The following is a 25033-nucleotide window of genomic DNA, read 5'->3' as shown; positions in this document are numbered from 1 at the left end:
TTGAGGGCAGATTGGGGGCTTAGTTTTTAACATGTTAAGTGTGAAACACAGGTTATATATCAAAGTGGACAGTTGAGCAGGCAGCTAGATATTTGAATCTGAAGTTCAGGGAACAAGTCAGAGCTGGAAATGTAAATTTGGGTTTGTCAGTATATTCATGGCATATAAAACTATGAGATTAGATAAAATTGCCAAGGAAATAAATTTTGATTTTAAAAAATGAGAAAAAAGTTCAAGGATTAAGCCTTAGAGAGATTTGGGAGATGATGATGAACAAAGGTTTGTGACAAGAAGTCATTAATAGAAAATCCTGGGGAATGTATTGCCTTGGAAATCTAGTGAAGAAACTATTTCATGGGGGGAGTGATCAAGTATGTCAAATGCTACTGACAGATCAAGTAGGGAAAGAGCTGAGAACTGATCATTGGATTGACATTCAAGGACATCACTGGAGACCTTGAAAATAACAGTTTGTTTAAAGTGGGCATTATAATCTGACTGGACTGGCTTCAGAAAATAGTGAGAGGACAAAAACTTTCAGACAACACGTATAGAAAAAACTTTTGAGTTTTGTTCTAAGAGGAAGGCAATAAATGAAGTTGATGGTGATGACGGTAAGTAAAATCAAGAGGTTTTATAGATATGAAAGGTATTGCAGTTGAGCATATTTGTATCACCATAATAAAGATTGCATTGAATGAGAAAATTGATGCTGTAGAATAAAGAGAGAGAGGAATTAATAATGCAACACCCACTCACATAAGGGTTTCGCCTATGACACAACCATACAAATTACTACTTAAAGTTTCCAAATACACTGAGTTTTTTCACATTTTAACATTGTTCACTCACAGTGTATTTTTTTCTCCTGTATTTTTTTTTCACTTGGTAAACACATATCTACATTTCAAGACTTAGACTAAGCATACTCTCATTTTTGTGTGCCAAGTGTCTTCAATATGCTCAATAACTCCCTATGTGTATTTCTATTAATAGTACTTATAATACTTTATTGTATTGTTTACATATTTATCTCCCTCTATGAAACAATACGCTCTTGAGAGAGAATCTTAGCCATCTTAATTTTCTCCCTACTCTGTCAGACTACATTAAACATAGTAGGTGTAGAACAAATATACTTTGATTAGATGAACTGAGACATAAATCTATGAATTGATTATTAAATAAATAAAATTCTTAAACCTCATAAACTTATAATCACAATAAATATATATTTACCCACTAAATTGCTGTAATATTGAGAGACATCTTTTTGGTATCATAGAGATAAGATTTTAGTTACATATGTTTAAAAAGACAGAAATTTAATAAACAAGTGTGCATGATTTAATCAATATATAGATACCAGATAAATTTGTACTAATTACTGGTATTTCAAGTTCAAGTTCACATCATCTTCCCATTTATGATTTTCTAAACCATCCTAGACTACAGTGATCTCTTTCTCCTCCAAACTTGGCAAGTACGTATAGTCTGTTTTGCTCACTTGACTATTAACTATGTACTGCCTTGTGATCTTTCTTATACTGTTATATTAAATAAATTGAATTAGTTTTTTCCCTTTAGCATTTTGCATGGTTGTTCCGTGTATCCTAAACCAATTATAATATCATAGAGAATTTTAATTTATGAATCCTGTCGGCATATACTTATTGAATGCTTGTGTTATGCCAGGAACACTTCCAGGTATTGAGATAAATTTTATAAAAACAAACAAAAAAATGAACTTTTCCAAGAGTTACATCCAACAGGAGATTAATGCAATAAATATACATAGCAAATGCTAAGAAAATCCAGGGGACTCATCCAAGGAAACCTCACACAAAAGGTAGGATATTTTTGTCTTAAAGGACAAGATAAAATTTTTTCAGTTGAAGAATGAAAATAAGACCATTCTTGGACAAGAGAATAGAATATACAACATGAGTGGATATTTGAGTAACTAGTAATATTTTAATATGACTAGAGCAATGTAACTTTAAGCTGATTTTATTTTAATTCTCAATTTAAATTAGGTTCAATTTATCAATCCACCATCACCATTCCCCTACCTCTGCCATGACACACACAAAATAGAAAATTGTAGTTAGTTGAACTAGTTTGAGAGAAATACTTGACCTTTTAAGTAATATTCTGAAAGATTTTCTCTCACTCATAAGCTAAAATCATCACATTAGCATATTAAAATCTGATATTAAAGGATTTAACTGTTGGAGTTCTCCCTTGTCTTGAGAAGAGAACCTCTTCTTTGCTGGAGTAAAGAAGAAATAATATATGCAATAGGGGAAAGAATCAGAAAACCCCACTCCTTTTTCAAGCCCAAGGCATTTGAATGAACATTTAAAAAGTAAATAGGTAAAGCTGTCAAAATTCAACTACTGATTTCCGCTCTCTGAACATCTATTTGGAGGATATGGATAAGTACACAAGCTAGTTAAGCATTTTCAGGCAAGACGTTGTGATGGAAGTTAATTACAAAGGTTTGAGGATAGAGGTGGTTAGCTTCTGTGGCTTAGAAGTGAATTATCAGACCACTGGACTGCATAGCTAACTTGGCCAGGACCTGGAAGCCTGTAGACCCTCCATGGCCAGGTGAAATGGGAAGAGCAAGCTAGGGAGAACTAACTAGCCACGAGAGATTAGATGACAAGCCACAAATGCCAATAGAACAAGGAACACACAGGTGGACATGGAATCAAGCATCAGAGATCCCAGGGGTAACAAAGGATTCCTTTTATTTATTTTTTCTTCTCTGATTGGTGTGGCAGGACTTCCAAAACTATGTTGAACAAAAGTGGCATAGAGTGGACATCCTTGTCTTGTTCCTGATCTTAGAGGAAATGTTTTCAGTTTTTCACCACTGAGAATGTTGTTTGCTGTGTGTTTGTCATATATGACCTTTATTATGTTGAGGTAGGTTCTCTCTATGTCCACTTTCTGGAGAGTTTTTATCATAAATGGGTGTTGAATTTTGTCAAAAGCTTTCTCTGCATCTATTGAGATGATCATATGGTTTTTCTTCTTCAATTTGTTAATATGGTTTATCACATTGATAGATTTGCGTATATTGAAGAATCCTTGCATCCCTGGGATAAATCCCACTTGATCATGGTGTCCGTTCCTTTTAATGTGTTGTTGGATTCTGTTTGCTAGTATTTTGTTGAAGATTTTTGCATCTGTGTTCATCAGTGATATTGACCTGTGTTATCTTTGTCTGGTTTTGGTATCAGGGTGATGGTTGCCTCCTAGAAAGAGCTTGAGGGTTTCTCTCCCTCTGGAATTTTTGAAAGAGTTTGAGAAGGATAGGTGTTAGCTATTCTTTAAATGTTTGATAGAATTCACCTGCGAAGCCATCTGGTCCAGGACTTTTGTTTGCTGATACAGTGTATTTTTAAGTGGTCACATAACTAAGGATTCTCAATGAGGGGTTAACCACCTACTAAAAATATCAAGCTAGCACAGACTCTAAAGAAGAGAGAATTTTATGTTATTACATTAAATGGCATTATTGTAGGTAAGATTGTTCATATTTATTTATTTGTTCTTTTTTCATTTTTGTTTTTGTCCAGCATCTAGTCCTGGAAATTCATATAACAAGGGCTCCATAAATGTTCATTAACAAAGCCATCACCTCACAAATTTATTTTTTTCTTTTTGGTAAGAACATTTAAGTTTTATTCTCTTAGCAAAATTCAATTATACAATACAGTGTTATCAGCTATAGTCACCATGTGTTTCATTAGATCCTCAGGCCGTATTCATCTTATAGCTGAAAGTTTGTACCATTTAACCAACCTCTCCCTATTTCCCCCACCCACTGTCCCTGGAAACCACTTTTCTACTCTCCATTTCTATGAGTTTTTCTTTTTTTGATTCCACATACAAGTTATACCACGCAGTATTTGTCTTACTCTGACTTATTTCACTTAGCATAATGCCCTCAAGATCCACCCATGTTGTCAAAAATTTCCTTCTATCTCATGGCTGGAAATATTTCATAATATACCGAAGGCACGAACTGTTGAGGAATACACATCTGGAAACAAGCAAAAAGCCTTATCGCTTTTAGTGTATGCGTTTTTCTATATGTGAGTTTGCTAACAAGAGCAGAACTAATAGTTGTTGCTGTTTTAATTTGTGTTTGTTTTAATTGTGACTGTTGCTTTGTCATTCTGGTGTTCATTCCGTCTTCCACACAGTTTGTTCCACAAGGACGGTTCTTGAAGTTGAACTTTCCCTGGTATTCTTTTGTGTGGAGTGTAATGCTTCTTTTTCCTTCAAATGGAAAAGAAAAACAAAATTTTCCCCTTTGATTGAAAAAAAAATTTGTTGTACTTGAAAAAGGAGTGAAACAATTTCATTCTTGTCTTAGTTTAGACTGCTATAACAAAAATAACATAGACTTGGAGGCTTAAACAACAAAAATTCATTCTCACAGCTCTAGAGGTTGGAAAGTCCAAAATCAAGGCACTGGCAGATTTGGCCTCTGATGAAGACCAGATTCCTGGTTCGTAGATGGTCATCTCACTGTGCCCTCACATGAATGAAGGGGTGAGAGAGCTCTGTGGGGTCCCTCTTATAAGAGCACTAATCCCATTCATGAGGGTTGCCCTCATGACCCAACCCTCTCCCAAAAGCCTCACCTCTGAATGCCATCATATTGAGGAATAGGTTTCAATACATGAATTTTAAGGGGCACAAACATTTGGCATATGGCAATTTTGAAACCCAGATAAGCTAAAAACAAGTATCTTGTTAGCATGGCCCTCCATAAACACTCACCTATTCCCCTGATGTACTCCAATGTTATAGTATCTGGGCTTTTCCAAAAATAAGAAATATATTTTTGACTTGACCAAGAAATTAAAAGTCTCTTAATAAAAGCATTCATTTTTTGAAATGATAATTTGTACAACTTCCTGCTTATCACTCACTTATACTACCAATTTGTTTGTTGTTGTTGTTATTCCCTTTGTTAACAAAAATACACTCCTCATAACATTCCTTTTAAAAAACAATTACGGTAAGCCAACACGGATATATGCTACATTCGGGTACAAAATACTAAATGCTGTATCCCTTATGATCTATAACACTGGAGACAAATTAATAAACATAAACGTATTCGTGATTTTAATCATAGCTGTGATTTTCATTGTCATTTTCAGTTCTCAGAAGTGGTGGAGTTCTGCAATGGTATAGTTCCCCACCCCAACCTCCCAGAATAAGATATATATTACAGTAAGAAAATGATGTTCATTGGAATGAGGGAGAATTTAATATAATAGTAAGATTCAAGCTGGATGATGAATATACTTAAACAGTTTTTCTTTGTTTGAATTTAATTGCTTTTAATTACACTCTGCCTTGCTTTATTGATCAGTGGTCCTTTGAAGTGATACTTGAAAAGAGAATTCTGAATTATTCTTTCAAGAATATCCTGACGCATATATCAACCTCGGTGAATTTGGACTTTTTTCCCTCTCTTAAAATAATAGATGTCTCACTACATTGGAAATTCAATTAAATGACATGTTAAATGCATACTGTAACTAACTGAATTCATCATGGTGTCTGATTTTTGTGGGTATCAAATAGCAAAATGAATCAAAAGTTGTAGAACAAAGGTGACATTTTTCAAAGTCTTTCCAGATGTTTCTACTTTCTTTTTGTGCTCAATTTTCACTTCAAGTTCTGATAAAAGTGCCTTATAGTTAGCTGCCTTGTTGAAAGTTTCTTGTCTTGGCACCTATTGCTCTTAAGACCATGTTTCTTTTTAAGGATAAAGATACACAATTTAATACTTGCAGTAGCATGAGAGTTGGAGCCCTTGTGATGACTTTGGATAAGAGATTAGTCTTTGTCAAAGTGTCTCCACTGTCTGAGCCTCTACATTGTAGAGGGGAGGCTCCTCTTAGTCTTTAGGTCCAAGAGCCATTACATGACAGTCCATTTAATGAAAGATTACATCTTCTTCTACAACTTAACTGAGTCATAGGTATTAAACCTATATGGAATAAAATAAGTAAAAACTAAATTATCCTTTTAGTTAGTCCATTGATAGTGTCTTAATCACTGCTATATAACATACTTTTTTGCAAGTTTGGGAAGGATACAGAAAACATGTTCATGATAGAATATTTAGGAAATGCAGAAAACTAAAATTGAAGGACTTTTTTTCTTTATTAAATGTAATTCTCCCTCTTAGTGGTAATGTCTATAAACTAAATTGTTTGCATATGTCTTATTTATTAATGAGCAAATTTTACAATATGATATTAATATTACATTATAACCCTATACTTTAATTCTTTTATTTTTACCTAATACATAAAGAATATTTTCCTATGTCATTGAATAGTCTCATACAACATAATATTTAATAGCTATACAGTATTACATGGTATGGTTTTATGATAATTTATTAAATCTTCTATAGGTATGCATTCAATTGTTTCAATTTTTTCAGTGAATTAAATTCTTTAATAAACATTCTTATGGAGAAAATTTTCTGTCTTTCTAATTATTTCCTTAGAATGAATCGCTAACAGATGACTCTCTGAGACAAAGTATAGTGAATCCTTTTAAGACGTCCAATGCATTTTGTTAAACTATCCTCAAAAAGTATATTTTTCCAATATATACTCCCAGTAGAAAAATTTGAGAGTATCAACTACTCAAAACCCTCACAATGTTGTATGAAATTTTGAAAATTTATAAATTATTAGTGGAAAATATTATCCTTATTTCCTTGACTGCTAGGGAAGTTGAATATATCTTGGCTAAAAAGTAGTTCTTTTTCTCTGTGATTTGGGACAATTGAGAAATACACCATGAGCAAATTTTATAGGTGAGAAATGGAGCCTGAGGAGTGATACAAGGCAAGGAGAGTGGAAATGTCCTGAAATTATAATTTTCTAATATTTTTGTATGGAAATCTTTTGTCAACAACAGTAAAAATGTATGAAGAAGCATAAATCAATGGTGGTTCTGTTTGAAGTCTAAGTGATGATTCTGCAGTATCTTCCAGCACCATCGTTTCTGTTCTGCATCCCCCATCCCTGAGGAGGTTCTGGAGATATCCCTGTAAAGCCCTCTCCTATGGATCAGCTGTTTTCCATGGCTGAGACACTCACACCTCATTCCTGTGTGGGGCAGCAGAGGAGGAAAAAGCTTTTCAATCAAAACTCTTTCCTGAGGAAGAAAGAGTAACTTTCAAATCAAAAACCAATGACTCTGGACTTCCCTGGGGGTGCAGTGGTTAAGAATCTGCCTGCCAATGCAGGGGACATGGGTTAGAGCCCTGGTCCGGGAAGATTACACATGTCGCAGAGCAACTAAGCCCGTGTGCCACAACTACTGAAGCTCGTGCACCTAGAGCCTGTGCTCTGCAAAAAGAGAAGCAACCACAATGAGAAGCCCCCGCACTGCAACGAAGAGTAGTCCCTGCTTGCTGCAACTGAAGAAAGCCCACGTGCAGCAACAAAGACCCAAAACAGCCAAAAATAAAAATAAATAAAATAAATTTATAAAAAAAAAACCCCAACGACTCTGATGTTAGCATCTACACATGGCTGAAAGTACAGCCTTGGGAACATTTTTGCTGTAGTTTTTGAGAGGCTCCATTTTTTTCTTTAATATTTCTAAATTTTTAATTATGAAATAACAATGAGAAAATTGAGTTGTAAGGAAAACTCATCAAGTAGGAATTAAAGCAGTCAGATATTCCAAACAGTTAGGGAAATTAACCCACTGACCTGTCTTATTCAAACATGAACTTTGCCAAATTAGCACTGTCTCTTGAGAATGTGTCATCAGAGATCATTTCAGGAGACACTGATCATATGACATAAGCAGAGAGAACTGTGTGTGTTTGCTTGGTTAAACCAGAGGCAAATCTCAGGGGTCTATGGGTCACATCTAAACCCACAGCCTAGTTCATGCAACCAAGTATTTGGTGGTGCAGTGTTTATGTGAAAATCAGTTCACACTACTCTAACAGATTTCACAGAAAAAAAGATAGATTTCTGACTTCTTTTTTAAAAATTGATAATCAACTGGCTTGAATTTCCATGTAGCAAACATCAGTTGTTGCTGAGAAGGGTCTCTCATCTTTAGACAGGGCATGCCTTTCCAGTTACCACAATCCATACTACAATCTACTGCCTCCCTGACACTGAGACATAATGTCAATTGCCATTTGTCATTTTACCCATGACTGATTTTACTTCCTTTATATTACTTCTCAGTTTATGATATTTCTGAGTTTATGATTCCAGGTAAATATTATTAGATCATTTACATGAATCTGGAAGGAAAATAATACAGCGTGCCCCCAAACTTGAAATGATGTATTTTGAGAATGTACCAAGACATAGGAACATTTTTCATGTATTCATTAATTAATTCATTTACTCTCTTATTTATTCATTCAATATTTATTGAAAACCAACTACATACCTGGGATTGTGCTGGTTGTTAGATAATTCAGTAAACAAGATGGCTATTGTTCTTCAAGCGGAGAAAAAAATTACAAACTTGAAATCATATATAAAGAAAAACACAGGATGCTATGAAATCATGTAAGAGAGGACATGGATCTTTTAAAATAGGGAAGCAAGTCATTCAAGTACAAACAAGATAGCCAAATTATAATCATGTGACTAAAACATGATTGATGAAAAAGAGCTGTAACAAGATAAATTATAGTAATAGATCTGAAAAATAAGAGCTGCATTGCTATAAAAAGAGACCATTTTACTAGAGACCAAAAAAGATACTGTAGAACCAGAACTGAAGTAGAATATGTAATAATATATTCTATATAGTCTATATATTCAATATATAATGGAAGTGCATATATATGCATATGTATATATACATGTACCTATGTATACACAATTATTATTTGGCAGACACTGGATTAAATGCTATGACATGCATCATCTCACTTAATTCTTTTAAGAAACTTACGAGGTAGGCAGCATTATTATTCATGTCTTAGAGGTGAGTCCATTGAGGTTCAGAAAAGACAAACTTTTTTCAGCTGCACTGCACGGCATGCGGGATCTTAGTTCCCAACCAGGGATAGAACCCGTGCCCCTGCAGTTGAAGTGCAGATTTTTAAACCCTGGACTCCCAGGGAAGTCCTTAGAAAAGTTAATCTTACCCAAAGTTATATAGTAAATGGCAGGGCCAGTTCTCAAACACAAATTCTCTGATTCTAAAATATAAAAGTAAAACAACTCAGTTTTCCATGACCTAGAAGGAATGTCCCTCAAGATCAGCTAGATGGCTTTGTTTAAAATCCAGACCCATCAATCAACCTTGTACCTAATTATTTGCATGCTCATGTAGCCTTATCCCAGAGAATGTGGTGCCCTAGATAGTAGACATACATTCCTGTTCATGAGAAAAACACATAGCATTGTAAATTCCAGGATTGACAGTTATTTATTTAATCACTCTTATTTTTTCTTGGCTACATGAGTCAAAACCCCGGAGTTTAATCAACTCTGCATGGGTTGAACTACAGAGCTTTGGGGTTTGCAAAGTTTGAAAGTATTGGACTTATACTGAGTTTAGCAACAAGTTAGAGTCAAACTTTAAGTTCAACACGTGAAGAGATGGGAATAAAAGCACCATTTAATTACATATATATATATAAACACCATATCTTCTTTAACCATTTATCTGTTGAAGGATACTGAGTAGTTTCCATATATTGGTTACTTTATATTTTTATTTCTTTTAGAAAGAAGATATTTTATTATTTCTCTCTTTTTTAACATCTTTATTGGGGTATCATTGCTTTACAATGGTGTGTTAGTTTCTGCTTTATAACAAAGTGAATCAGTTATACATATGTTCCCATATCTCTTCCCTCTTGCGTCTTCCTCCCTCCCACCCTCCCTATCCCACCCCTCCAGGCGGTCACAAAGCACCGAGCTGATATCCCTCTGCTATGCGGCTGCTTCCCACTAGCTATCTACCTTACGTTTGTTAGTGTATACATGTCCATGCCTCTCTCTCGCTTTGTCACAGCTCACCCTTCCCCCTCCCCATATCGTCAAGTCCGTTCTCCAGCAGGTCTGTGTCTTTATTCCTGTCTTACCCCTAGGTTCTTCATGACATTTTTTTTTCTTAAATTCCATATATATGTGTTAGCATACGGTATTTGTCTTTCCCTTTCTGACTTACTTCACTCTGTATGACAGACTCTAGGTCTATCCACCTCATTACAAATAGCTCAATTTTGTTTCCTTTTATGGCTGAGTAATATTCCATTGTATATATGTGCCACATCTCCTTTATCCATTCATCCGATGATGGGCACTTAGGTTGTTTCCATCTCCAGGCTATTGTAAATAGAGCTGCAATGAACATTTTGGTACATGACTCTTTTTGAGTTTTGGTTTTCTCAGGGTATATGCCCAGTAGTGGGATTGCTGGGTCATATGGTAGTTCTATTTGTAGTTTTTTAAGGAACCTCCATACTGTTCTCCATAGTGGCTGAACCAATTCACATTCCCACCAGCAGTGCAAGAGTGTTCCCTTTTCTCCACACCCTCTCCAGCATTTATTGTTTGTAGATTTTTTGATGATGGCCATTCTGACTGGTGTGAGATGATATATCATTGTAGTTTTGATTTGCATTTCTCTAATGATATATTGGTTACTTTAAATAATGCTGATTGAACATGGGAATGCCGATATCTTTTGAAGACACTAATTTTCTTTCCTTCACATATGTACCCAGGAGTGCAATTGCTGAATCATACGCAAGTTTTATTTTTAATTTTTTGAGGAGTCTTTATAATGTTTTCCATACTGGCTGCGCAAAATTTACATCCCCCCGAGTGCACAAGATTTTCCTTTTCTCCACGCCCTTGCCAACACTTGTTATCTCTTGTCTTTTTAAAAATAGCTATTCTACCGGTGTAAGATAATATTTTACTTTGGCTTTGACTTGCATATTCTTATTGATTAGTGATGTTGAACACCTTTTTCATATACCTTTTGGCTATTTGTATGTTTTCCCTGGGGAAATGTCTTTTCAGGTCCTTTGCCTAACTTTTAACTGGGCTGTTGTTTTCTTGCTATTGAGTTGTTTGAGTTCCTAATATATTTTGGATATTAACCCCATTTTCTCCCATTCTGTAGGTTGTCTCTTCATTCTGCTGATTATTTCCTCTGTTGTGCAGAAACATTTTAGTTTGATGCAATCCCCTTTGTCTATTTTTGCTTTTGATGCATGTGCTTTTGGGCTCACATCCAAAAAATCATTACCCAGATCAATGCTGACAAGCTTTTCCTTATGTTTTCTTCTCACATTTTTGTGGTTTCAGGTGCTACAATTAAGCCTTTTATTCAGTTTGAGTCAATTTTTTGTATATAGATTGAGTCCAATTTTATGTTTCTGCATTTAGTAAACCAGTTTCCCCAGTACCATTAATTGAAGAGTCTATCCCTTCTGCTTTGTGTGTTCTTAGCACTTTTGTTGAAAGTCAGTTGACTGTTACAGTATGAATTTATTTCTGGGCTCTATTCGGTCCATTGGTCTATATGTCTATTGTTATATTAGTACCATATGTTTTAATTGCTGTCGTTTTGTAGTATATTTTGAAATCAGGTAGTGTGATAACCCCAACTTTGCTTTTCTGTTTGTTTGTTTTGTTTTGCTTGAGGTTGGTTTGGCTATTTGCAGTCTTTTGTGGTTCCATATGAATTTTAGGATTATTTTTTCTATTTCTGTGAAAAATGGCACTGGAATTTTGATAGGTATTGAATTGAATCTTTAGATTGCTTTGGGTTGTATGGACATTTTAACAATATTAATTTTTTCAACCCATGAACACAGGATATTTTTCCATTTATTTGTGTCTTTTCCAGTTTCTTTCATCAATGTCATAAGTTTTTAGTGCATAGATCTTTCACCTCCTTGGTTAAATTTATTCCTAAGTATTTTTTATGCTATTGTAAATGGAATGGCTTTCTTTATGTCTTTTTCAGATAGCTCATCATTAGTGTTTAGAGACACAGCTGATTTTTGTATGTTGATTTTATATCTTTGCGTGTACTGAATTTATTAGTTTTAAACAGTGTTTTGATGGAATCTTTAGGCTTTTTCTCTATATAAAGTCATGTCATCTGCAAAATGATTCGATTTTTTCTCTTTCTTTCCAATTTGGGTGTCTTTTATTCTTTTTCTTTTTCCCCCGATTGTTCTATCTAGGCCTTCCAGTACTACTACACTGAATAGAAGTGGTGGTCGGGGGCAGGATCTGGGCAGCAAATCTTTGTCTTGTACTTGACCTTAGAGAAAAAACGCTTTTAGCTTTCTGTAATTGAGTTTGATGTTAGCCGTGAGCTTGTCATATATGGCATTTATTTGTTGAGCTGCATTCCTTCTATACCTAATTTGTTGAGAATTTTTATTATAAAAGGGTTTTGAATTTTGTCAAATGCTTTTTCTGTATCTACTGAGATGATCATATAATTTTCATCCTCCATTCTCTTAACAAGATATATCACATGTATTGATTTGTATATGCTGGACCATCTTTGCACCCCAGGGATAAATCCTCCTTGATCACGGTGTATAATTCTTTTAGTGTGTTGTTGAATTTGGTTTGCTTGTATTTGTTAAGGATTTTTGTATCCATGTTCATCAGGGATATTGGTCTGTAATTTTCTTTTCTCGTAGTGCCCTCATCTGGATTTGATATAAAGGTAATACTAGTTTTGTAAAATGAGCTTGGAAGTTCCCATCTCTTCAATTTTGGGGGAGAGTGTGAAGACTGGTGCAAATTCTTTTTTACATGTTTAGTGGAATTCACCAATGAATCCTTCAGGTCCTGGAATTTCTTTGTTGGGAGGTTTTTGATGAGTGATTCACTCTCCTTGTTATGGGTCTGTTCAGATTTTCTATTTGTTCATGACTCGGTCTTGGTAGGTTGGATGTTTCTAGGAACTTATCCATTTGGTCTGGAGGTTATGTCTGTGGGGACCAGCGTGGCACTGGAGTGGCTTAGAAGCCAGTGGTCATGGTAGCCATCCTGGAGGCTGGGCAGAGCCTATCTTGAGACTAGTCTGGCATTGGGGTGGGCCCTGACGCCTAGGGCTGCTGGTGCTGGCCTGAAGCCTGGATTCATGGAAGCAGGCCTGGTGCTGGGAGGTGGGCGGTGAGGTTGGCAGCCAGGGCCCATGGGAGCTGGCCTGGAGGCTGTCTGCAGAAGCCTGGGTTTATAGGAAGAGGCCTGATGCTGGGGTGTGCTGAGAGCCTGGAGCCACAGGAGTCGGTCTAGAGGCTGGATCTGTGGGGCCTTGCCTGGTACGGGGGGAAGTCAAGAGTCTGAATCTTCAGGAGTCTATCTGGACCCTGGGACCCCAGTGACTGACCTGGTACTGTTGAGAGCCTGGTGCTGCCAGGCACTCACTATTCTCTCCATCCCCCATGGGAAGGGTGTCTCTCCACTCTGGGCTGCCCAGGCCTGAGGGAGGGGTGACAGGGTACTGTAAAACCATCCTTCCTATTCTCTTCAATGTGATCTTTCTTATTTCTGTGCTCCACCCACATGTAATCATCTCTTACATGGATCCTTAGCCTTGTGAAGGTATTGTCACATGTGGATAGTTGTTCAAGTTGATGTTTCTGAGAGAGGAGGAGTGCTGGAAACCCCTATACCTTCATCTTGCTGATGTCACTACTGAGAATTCTTAAGAGTTTCAACAGTTTTAGGTATAGTTAGATTCCAGATTGTAAAGGTCCAAGTAACATTATATAAGAAAAAAATGACTTATCTGCTTAATTTTCAGATTATATGCATTTGGTTATTATTATTATTGTTATAATTATTATTTTAGATCTGTAAAGTGACATGTCTACCACAGGGGAATTTAGGTGTTTTCTTAATGTGCACTTTTTGATAAAATGTGTGTGCATAGCAGTATGCCTAGGGAAACATTATACTTTATTGATTGACTCAACTACATTGGTGTAGAAAATAAATCTTTCACAATAAGGGATATTTATTGTCCCATCTACAGAGAGCAGAACCAAAAGGATTGACAGCATTAGAATCACTTTCATGGACATTATAGAAAAGTGGGTAAAACTTTATATAAGTCCTAAAAAAAGCTTCTTGAAACTCAATTCTTTCTGATAGATATATATACATGTTTTCAAACTACTTACTATATCTGATAGAACTATAGCCTCATAAAGGATACTATTAAATTAGTATATTACCCAGATTTACTTACTAGATGAGGCATATTTTATTAAAAATATTTAAAATGCATAATTCACTTCGTCAAAGCACATAGATCTCTATGAATATCCAAATAATAAACTCCCTAAATCAAATATGTAGATAAATAATACATGTTGATACAAATAATTTCTATTATTAATTTCTTTTTTTTCTATTAATAGAATTTCACTGGTCAAAAGTATCCAGAAAAGATGAGATATTAGGACAATAGGGCAATAAAAAATAAAATATGTTCTTCTTTTATTTAGAACCATAATGTGGTCATATGAAAAATGCTGAAAGCATCTTCAGCATGGCAGTTCATAAAATCATTATGGTATATACACAGATTTATGAAGACAAGAAATAATGATAAAAAGGATATAAAAGGTGATTCGTGACTAGAGAAAACATCAAGAAACAATAACGAAACCTTTAAAAAATAATCAAATAGAGGTATGAAGAGAGGCAAGAACTTGGGAAAACAGATAAAAAGGAATAAAAAGAGAAAGAGAAAAAAACGGATCTTCCTCTGCTTGGAATGATAATGACAGATATGTGATGATAGAGATTTCAAACACCATGATAAGTCTTATCAAGGATGAAAATGACATTGCACCTAATCTTATAGTAAAACTAGAGCACATGACATGTTTAAGTCCAATGAAATATGTCCTGACAGTGTTTATAAAATACTCATAAAATTGTTTATCCTGGAAGAAGCCCAGACATTGAAATGAGGATCCCAGACGTCCCCTCAACATATCAGCAAAGTTCAGATTAAAACCATTCCATGGGTTGCTATGAGAAATGAACATGTTTTGGTAACATTCTAAGACATAATATTGTTGGATATATATTTTTCCATGTGTCACTCATGTTTTTTTCAGAGAAGAATACAGAAGTAAATTTTGTGTCAGGCCCAGAACTCAGAATGTTCTCACAGAAACAAACCATTCACTTGTTGTTACTTGATTGCTATATATTTTTTTTTTTTTTTGTGGTACGCGGGCCTCTCACTGTTGTGGCCTCTCCCGTTGTGGAGCACAGGCTCCGGACGCGCAGGCCCAGCAGCCATGGCCCAGCTGCTCCGTGGCAGGTGGGATCCTCCCGGACCGGGGCACGAACCCGTGTCCCCTGCATCGGCAGGCGGACTCTCAACCACTGCGCCACCAGGGAAGCCCTTGATTGCTATTTTGACCAATATTATGAATGAAAAATCAAGGAACAGATTGTAAATTATGTAGATAAGAGTATTTTTTTCCATACAAATTTAATTACCTGTTTGTCAAGTTTGTGAAAAGAAATAAGGTTTTATTAAATCTTGCTGAAAAAGCCTGACCCAGGTATTTTCAAAACCTGTGTGTGTGTGTGTGTGTGTGTGTGTGTGTGTGTGTGAGAGAGAGAGAGAGAGAGAGAGAGAGAGACAGAGAGACAGAGAGAGGGAGAGAGAGAGAATTAAGGTTATACATGACAGAAAATTATACTTTTGCTCTTAGACCTTTTCATTCATTCCAGAATTTGTGTTATAAAAATAAACCTGTATCAGTCAGGGTTCAATCACAGAAAGGGAACTACTATAATTAGCATGGAATGCGGGATTTATTTTAGGATAAGAAGATCTATAATTACTGCAGAAACTGCAGTAATAGGGGTCAGAACCTGGGGGAGCAGAGAAAAGTCTTTGAACAGCCATCCTTGAGCACTGACACAAGTGGACAAGGGCACCTCAGCAGCCACTTGTAATCAGCTGCCAGAGTGCTTCTCAGGAGAGAGCTGGTGTAGGTGTCCTTGGGCGATGTTGCCTCTTTGTTTGGTAGTGGGCGTGGGTTTGCTGTTGTCCAGAAAAGCCCTGGTTGGAAAGAAGAGCTGAACACAGAGTAAAGGGGGGTGAGGATAAGTTGGAATTAGCCAGCCCTCTTCATCAGTCTCCTGTTACTTGTAATACATCAGATACACCTGAGGGCTCTGCTGGTCTTCCAGTTTGGACAAATATCCCAACAATTTCTCATTTGGACAACTCTACCTGAAACCATTCAGAAAAGATGGTTCTGGAAAACTTATTTCCAGCTTAGCCAAGTGGACACAATACAAAACTATCATAAAACATCATATAATAATTTGCTTCCTCAACTGTTCTCTGGTTTTCTTATTTTTTTTTCTTTTTACTGTTCCTTAAAAATTAAAAAAAATACCCCATTTATTCAACACTTCCTAAATATGTCAATATGCTGGGTGCTAAGATACAATGATAAGTCATATGTAGAGATAGTCTCTGACATCCTGTAACTTAGTGTATGGTTTCATAGCTTGCTTATTTGAGTCAAATCTACAGAGTGGGTTGCCCTGCATGTGAAAAACCTACCAAGAGAATGGAGCCAAGAGTCACATGTTCAAATACCTTCAGGGCCCAAGCATGTAATTAAACTATGCCAAGACTCTTGGCATAATGTAAGAAGAAGTAGAAGGTTTTGTAGGAACTCAAGAGTCTCCCTAAGCCTTCCAAGTATAAAACATAACTTCTAAATCTGCTAAAGGATAGAATAAATTGCTTTTACTTTTGTGTGCTAAAGAAAAAGATAGATGCAAAAATCAGCAAATAAGATATGATTTCTTTGGACAGCATGATTAAGATTATCCATGAAGGTGTTACCGAGTCCAAGCTCATTCTGCTTGCCGCGCCACAGGCCAATGAATTGGAGACGAGGTGTTGAGGCAGGGAATACGACTTTATTTGGAAAGCTGGCAGACTGAGAAGATGGCAGACTAGTGTCTCTGAAAAACCATTTTGCTTGGGTCTGGATGCCAGTTTCTTTTATAGAATCAGAGAGAAAGTAAAGTAAAAGGGCCATCAGTCTTGCAAAACATCTAGAGTGACCAGCTTAGGTGAGGGGATGTGTTAGTTTCATTTTTCTTGCAGCCATTCACAGGTGGGCAGGTTTCCCTGAGGCAGGCTATTATCTATAATTATAATAACAAAAGCAATAAAAAGCAAAGGTTAAAGTCAAAGAAACAGATCCAACATGGAGTCTGATTTAGCTCTTCCCTGTTACAAAGGGAGTTAAAAAGTGCTGCAAAGAATAAATTGTGGCACTAGATCCATGATTGCTACGAGCCCACCAAAAGAGTATTTCTACAAAGTGGGAAGCCTTCCCTACGTACTTCAAAGATATTTGAGCATAAGTTAAATCAATTTAGCAAATTTAGGGTGGGAAGGTACAGCAGCACACTTACTTCATCATCCTTATTTGACTGAAAAAATCATTAACTGTCCCCATTACCAAAAGTGGTATTTCCTCTACCATATGTTGAAGCATGAAATTGAGATGCGAATCTCTCTCTTTGCTTTCTCTTGTACATTTACTTTCATTCTGCCTAGTGATCAGATCCTCCCAAGGCTAAACAAGGGGCAATGTCATAGCTTTTAAATCCATAGGCCAGCTGACAGAAACAAAAATAATTTTAAAAAGCTTCGTTCATGGATTTGCATTTTTGCTATATCTTTGACAGTTATCCAGGGCCCTGAGAGTAATAACAAAGGGGAAAGAAAAGAAATTTAAAAGGTTCCAGTTTTTTGTTTACTATGACAGGTTACTGAGTTAGGAAAATCTATTAGGATCCAAACAGGGAAGAATGGTGCCTCTTACTTATTCCATGGGGTCTTGACTAGATCTGATTCATATTCTAGTGGATTGGCCTTTTGTGGCCTGCTGAAAAGCCAAGAAAGCTTTCACAGCAAGAATGACTGTATCACAGATGAGCCTTCCTCTCATTTCCATCTCTGTTCTCCCTTGGGACTGTCTTCATTATGAGAACATCAAATGCATTAGCTTCAGGTTCTTGTTTCTTCTTGATTCCATGGTGCATGCTTTGACTGCTTCATCCCTTCTACCTGGAGTCTCAAAGTTATCCAGAGAACACTCTTTGTTCCTTTTCTCACACTGATAGTCTTGAGAAATCTATTGGTTTTATCAAATGCTTGTGAAGGAAACCTCGATACTGATGTCATTTGTCCATCAGAATCCGAAACAATCTGCCAACAACTTAAATACACGCATGCATACACACACACACACACACACACCATACACATCAGGGTGAGGGTTTCTGAAGAGCTGTGGTTAATTTATATTTACAGATGAAATTAAGCTTGGACTCATGACTGGACTCTCTTCTCTGTTTTGAGAAAACATCCTTAAAAATTAATTTGGTTTGAGATAAATGTTATTTTTATACTTTTTAGGGGGTAATGAATTTTGTTACTGTTAAGAAATGCTACCTAGCCAATTTTTTAAAAACTCAAGTCATGCATACAAACATAAAAATGAAAATTTACAAAATCCTGTCATTAATAACCATCATTATGACATTTGGTGAACGAGGTCTCAAACACTTGTCTATGCCTATAGACATGCACACAAAAGGTACAATGAGGTATCTATATTTTTAAAAGTTAGCACTCACAGTTTACTTTTACTTAACTTTAAACAAATGCAAAGAAACCACATGGAATAGAAGATGTATGCCTTACTGAGTCCAGAAAAATCTTTCTTTACAAGACGTATAATTTTTAGAAAACTCTTCCAAAGATAAGGGAAAATATCTTGAGTTCTTTATGTGGTCGGATACCTTATAGTTTAACTTTATAGTGTCTATTGACTCTGTACTATTGGAAGATGATACCCATATTCTTCCTATTGATCTATTATATTTTATTATGTCATTTTATATTGACTATGTCATTATCAAGTTTATTAGACAAAATTGTTTGAAAATTTGTTTAACTTGGTACATAAATCATTTCAATGTCTTTCTCTGGCTTTTTACCACAATTCCCATTTTCTAATCTCATTATATTTAATATATTTTCATCATTGTCTACATTTCATCACCTGGTAATTTTTCAGAAGACAAATGCATGGGTTTGCTTGTCTTAGTCCCCAAGATCTTACAAACTTGAAAGTATTTTTCTATTGCCCTTAGAATTTAAAACCAAATTGGCTGTACATAAAACCCTTGAATCATACTCTCTTTCCTTTGAAATTCCATCTATTATTTTATCTTCTGGCTTCAGAGAAACATGAGGAACACTCCAATCCATGCTGTCCATCCAAAATAATTCACAAAAGTTTTTTTTTTTTCTGCTTGTACATTTAAATGATATTTTCCTTCAGATTTTATTAATTTTACCAGGGTATATCTTGGTGTGATTGTTTCTACAAATTTCTATTAGGACACAATTGCCACATTTAACTTAATATATAGATCTTTAAGTTAGAAACATTTTATTTTATATTTAACAGTTTTTCTTTTTCTCTTTTAGATATTATTTTCTCTTTCTTAGTAACAATGTTTATGTGAATGGAAAATCTCCTTTGTCCTCATGTAGCATCCTCCTGATCTTATCATTTGTATATCACTGTTCTTTTCAATTTTGTGTAATATGTTGTCTTTAGGCTGTTATACATATTCAATTGATCCTTGAGTTTTGCTATTTCACTTTGCATTTCCTTTCATTGACTTCTATTCTCTTCCTGAACTTTTATAATTGTTTAGCTCTTTTTGAACATAGCTCATGCTGTCTACAATTTTTGAGACTATGGATAATATGGGATGTGTGCTTTTCACTCATTTTTTGCTTATGCTTTTTCTCACTTAACTAAAGCTCCAGATTTTGTTCATGCAGATTTTATTTTATTCATGGGACTCATGTTGGTTTCTTTATACTTTTTAATACTCTTGTAAAGGACCAACTGCCTTCTAAGTAATCATACAGGGAGTGGCAAGCATGAGTGAGGAGAAATCTTTACTTGGATTTGTTGTCTCAAACACCCTCTCATCCAATATGTTACTTTCTTCACTCCAGGGAAGAGAACATATTTCTCCTTGGTTTTTCCTGCTCAAGAGTTCAGTGTCATTATAACAAAGCCTTTCATGTTTCAGAATCTATGGATTTCAATGTGGTCCTTACAGCCTCCTCTTCCTTAGCACTTCACTTTATCTCCTGTAGTCACACTCAGCTAAAACACTTGGCCATAGACATAGGTTTTCATGTCTTCTCTGTCATCTCACTCCTCACCTGACATTTTGTAGTATTGAGCTGAGGGACATTTCCCACCTTCATAGAGGCTTCTCCATGGCATTAGATCACCTGCTTTAAATCAAAGCATCATTGAATATGCCTTTCAGGACGGTGACACTTACTTTGCAGGAAATATGCATGCTGCTGGCCATCTGAGGTACCATGTTTAAACTCTCAGCATGCTCCTTTATCACAGACATTACAGTATTTGGCAGATGTACTTCAAGGTTACTGGCTTAGGGCTATGGCATTTCCCTTGCTTTGTCAATTTATCTCTTTCTATCTCTCAGCCTTTTCCTTATTTATTATTTATTGTGGTATTCAAAGACACCAGTGGAGTAAAAAGTCACTACTTGATCATTAACATAAAATTACCCTAAATATTTTCAAATAGAAGACTATAACTTAAATACATATAAACTGATGAAACAAAGACTTCTAATACAATTTAATTCAATCCACCTTTACTGGAACACACTACTTCAGCTACTGGAGAAAGAAAACTATATTAAGGAATGAAATAAAGGGAAGGGCAGGTTTTACAAAAGGCCAAGATGGTCAGTTGACAGGGATAGTGACCCTGGAAAAGGCAGAAAAGTTGCAGAAAAGAAATTAATATGATAGCACATACTGGCAAAACCAGTAGTATCTATTGCTTGCTATATTAGATTTATTGCCATGTATATCTCCAGGGAACACTGCTTGATAGGACCCAGCTAACATATGGCTTATAGGTTATGAAGTAACAAGACAACAACCTGGGAAGTGTGAAAAGGAGAGATGATAACCTTTTGTCTGAGACTGTCCTACAGGATAATTACCAGCTATTTCCAAGCCTTTGCATATACTTAGGGGTCCAGTGCAAACTTGGAGGCTGATTATGAACAATTCCCTCTCATAAGGGTGAAGTCATCTACATCATCACAGAATGGAGTAAGCCATCAATGGTTGCAGGTAATAAAAAATAATCAACAATGGTCAAGTACTTCTAATATACAAAGCCTTGTTCAAAGCACTTAACTCATGTAATTCTCACAGCAGTCTTGTGAGAGGTCAACCCTTCTGTGGTCATCATTTTACAAATGAGGGAACTGAGAAAAGAGAGCATAATTAACTGTCAAAAGGATATTGAGTAAGAAAACAGAGAAGTTGAGATTGAAACCCAATTCTGACTAACCCCAAAGCCTTTCAATTCAGTCACCCTGTTAAGCAATTTCATCACATTTTTCCATGCTCTAGAGAAACCATCCCTTAAGCCCAGCTAGTTCCCTTTGTGGTGGGTACACGCACTTTTCAGAAAATGTAAAGTAATACATAAATAACTTTCATTCTCAACTACACCCTTAGAATACCTAGAAAGTAAATATCTGTTGCAGTATTTATATGTGGGGCGAGCTTGCAAGTCATTCGATAATTCCACATTCTGCTCTCATTCCTTTGTTCTACATTTTGTCGTATATTGTGTGCACAATCTTTTATGTCACATCTCTTGATTCAGTTTGTCTCTGAGGCCCCTCAATGAGGTCTGCTACTGAAAGACCCCTTTCCAGGAGCAGCAAGAAGCTGAGCTGTACACAGGTATTCAAATTAAGTAAGCCTTTCTTTATAAGCCTCCAAATACCAACATAATATTATTACACTATTTTTCCTGCAATTGTATGACTAGCCAAAATTTTGTCAGCCAGAAAAAGTGAGAATTTCATTACATCTTTTGCTCAAAAGTAACAGCATAAAGTTAATGCTGTGTTGAATGTTGGAAATTTGGGGAATGTAAGAGAATGTTGATAAGCTCCATAAGTAGAAAATTATAAACTCCATATGTAGGAAGTTATTTATTTATGAGGGAAAAAGAAAACATCTTGTTTGGAAGGACTTGAAAGTTTTGACAGGAAATGTTAAGAGGTAGAATTTTGTACATGATTAAAACAGGCTATGTGATTAAAAAGGGCAAGAAGGGCTCAGGAGCTCTGCAAGAATCACAATATTCTTAGAGTAGACCAGTGAGAAAGAGAGAAAAAGTCTTCTATTTTTTATTATTTGTATAATTAACATATGAATTGACATATTTGTATACACCTCTATGGCTTTTATCATGTATAGATTTGCATAATCACTGCTCTGATCAGATTATGGAACAGTTCTATCACCCCAAGAGATGCATTCTTGAAGCCCCTTTGTAATCAGACCTTTTCCCTCCTCCTAACTCCTGTGAATCATTGAGCTACTCTTTGTCATTATGGTTTTGTCTTTTGGGAACATCAGATAAATGAAATCATACAGTGTGTGACCTTTTGAGACTGGATTTTTTTCACAACCATAATGCCTTTGAGCTCCAACTAAGTTGCCTGTGTCAGTAGTTTCAATCCAGCTTATGGCAGAGCAATATTCTTTTGTATGGATGTATTGTACAACAGTTTTATTATCTATTCTGTCAAAAAAATTTGAGCTGTTTCAACTTGTTCTTTATATATGTGTGTATATATATATATATATATATATATATATTATGAACAGAATATATATATTATGAACAGAGCTGCTCAAACATATATTTTCATTTCTCTGGGGTAAATACCTTGAAGTGTTACAATGGCTCAGTTAAATGGTAAATAAATGTATGCTTAACTTTGTAAGAAATTATCAAACTAAAGTAACAATATTTTTGAAATAAAACCACCATGAGGGCCGAAAGTAGAGTGTGAAATATTAGACACCAGCACTTCTCTTGACCCAGATACCCATATGTCAGACTCTTGCCAATGAGAGACATCTGGTTGAGTGAATCTACAGGGTCACAATTTTGGGAGGTTCAGGTAATTTCTGCTTGGCTTATTCTTAGCAGAATATCTCTCAACTAAGTACAGTACTCCCTGACAGTTTGAAGAATTTGTCATTTTGACATAGCAACAAGTAGAAAAAGAGGTTCGTTCCCAGCTTCATCATTTTGGAAAAGCAATAAATTATAACAGTAGCTTCAAGCACAGTATCTCCAAAGATTGTCCAAATTTTGACTCTAACACTAAGCCTCTTACTTTTATTGGCAGCAACACTGGTTCTCATTCTAGAGCAACGTCCAGGCACATTTAGAGTACTGTAACATTTATCAAGGGAGCACATTGGAGATCCAGCTCTGGGGCATGGTAAAGAAAACACCTTGACATGTTCATGGACATATCAGTGAGGAGGAGACTGCATTTCCTGCTAATCTGGTTGGATTTTGTACTTTAGGTTATTGGTAAGAAGCCACATAATTGAATTGCTCTTCAAGATGTAAACAATGAGTTGACATTAGGTGATAAGCATTAATGTAAATTTTGCTATATTTTGCATTTGCTCACAATTTGGGGAGAATTATATCGCCAATAGAAAGAATGAGATACATACCTCTCACTATAACATGGAAAACTTCATCTTTTGTGTTATGAAGAAATAATTCTTAAAATATGTCACTTTTTACAGACTAATTGTGGTAAGCAGACTCCAAATTGGCCTCCAATGATCTCTATGCCCTGTAGAGTTCCCACTGATGTTAAATCAGGACAGTCCTTTGTGATTAATAGAGTATGGCAATACTGAGAAACCATTATTTCCAAGCTAGATCACAGAAGGCATTCTGTTTTCTATTTTGGTCACCTAGATCAATTGCTCTGAGGAAAGCCAGGTACCATGTTGTGAAGACACCCAAGAACTGTGAAGAGAGTTCCCCATGAAGAGGAAACAACTTGCAACACCAACTCACCCACCTTTTGAGTGAACTACCTTGGAAAGGGACCCTCCAGCCCCAGACAAGCCTTCAGGTACCTACAGCTCCGGCTTCAGCCTCAGAGAAGATCTGGAGTCAGAACTGTCCAACCAAACTGCTCATGAATTCTTGACTCACAGAAGTTGTGATAGGTAAATAATTACTGTTGTAAGTCATACATTTTGGACTAGTTTGTTAACTGGCAATAGATAACTAATATAATGACATATTTATTGTTCATAAATTCAAAACAATTTTGTTGACAATAAGTAAAAGTGTACTAAAATTTTGTTCAATTATTTTACCTTCTTCCCTACCACCTCTTATTTCAGATTCTGAGACAAAGTAGAATTACAGACATTCTATGTTCATGTATAGCAATACTCAATATTGGCAAGGTGTCAGTTCTTCCCAACTTTCTCCATAGTTTCAATGCAATCTCAATAAAAATCCCAGGAAGTTATTTTATGGACATTGACAAACTGATTCTAAAGTTTATATGAAAAAGAAAATAATCCAGAATAACCAACACAGTATTGAAGAACAACAACAAAGTTGGAAGACTGATGCTACCCTATTTCAAGACTTACTATAAATATAAGCCTACAGTAATCAGGACAGTATAGTATTGGTGAAAGAATAAACAAATAGATCAATGGAATGGAATACACAGCCCAGAAATATATAGAGTCAACATATCTTTGACAAAGGACCAAAGGTAATACAATGGAGCACAGACTGTTTCTTCAACAAATATCCAACTGGGTATCCACATATAAAAAACTGAATCAAGACCCAGACTTAACAGCCTTCACAAAAATTAACTTAAATTGGATCACAGAACTGAATGTAAAATGCCAACTGATGAAACTCCTGGAAGATAAAATAGGAAAAGATCTAGAGGACCTTGAGTATGATGATGACTTTTTAGAT

The sequence above is a fragment of the Orcinus orca genome, chromosome 8 (assembly GCF_937001465.1).
Source record: "Orcinus orca chromosome 8, mOrcOrc1.1, whole genome shotgun sequence".
NCBI classification, from domain to species: Eukaryota; Metazoa; Chordata; class Mammalia; order Artiodactyla; family Delphinidae; genus Orcinus; species Orcinus orca.
This window is presented reverse-complemented; position numbering follows the sequence as displayed.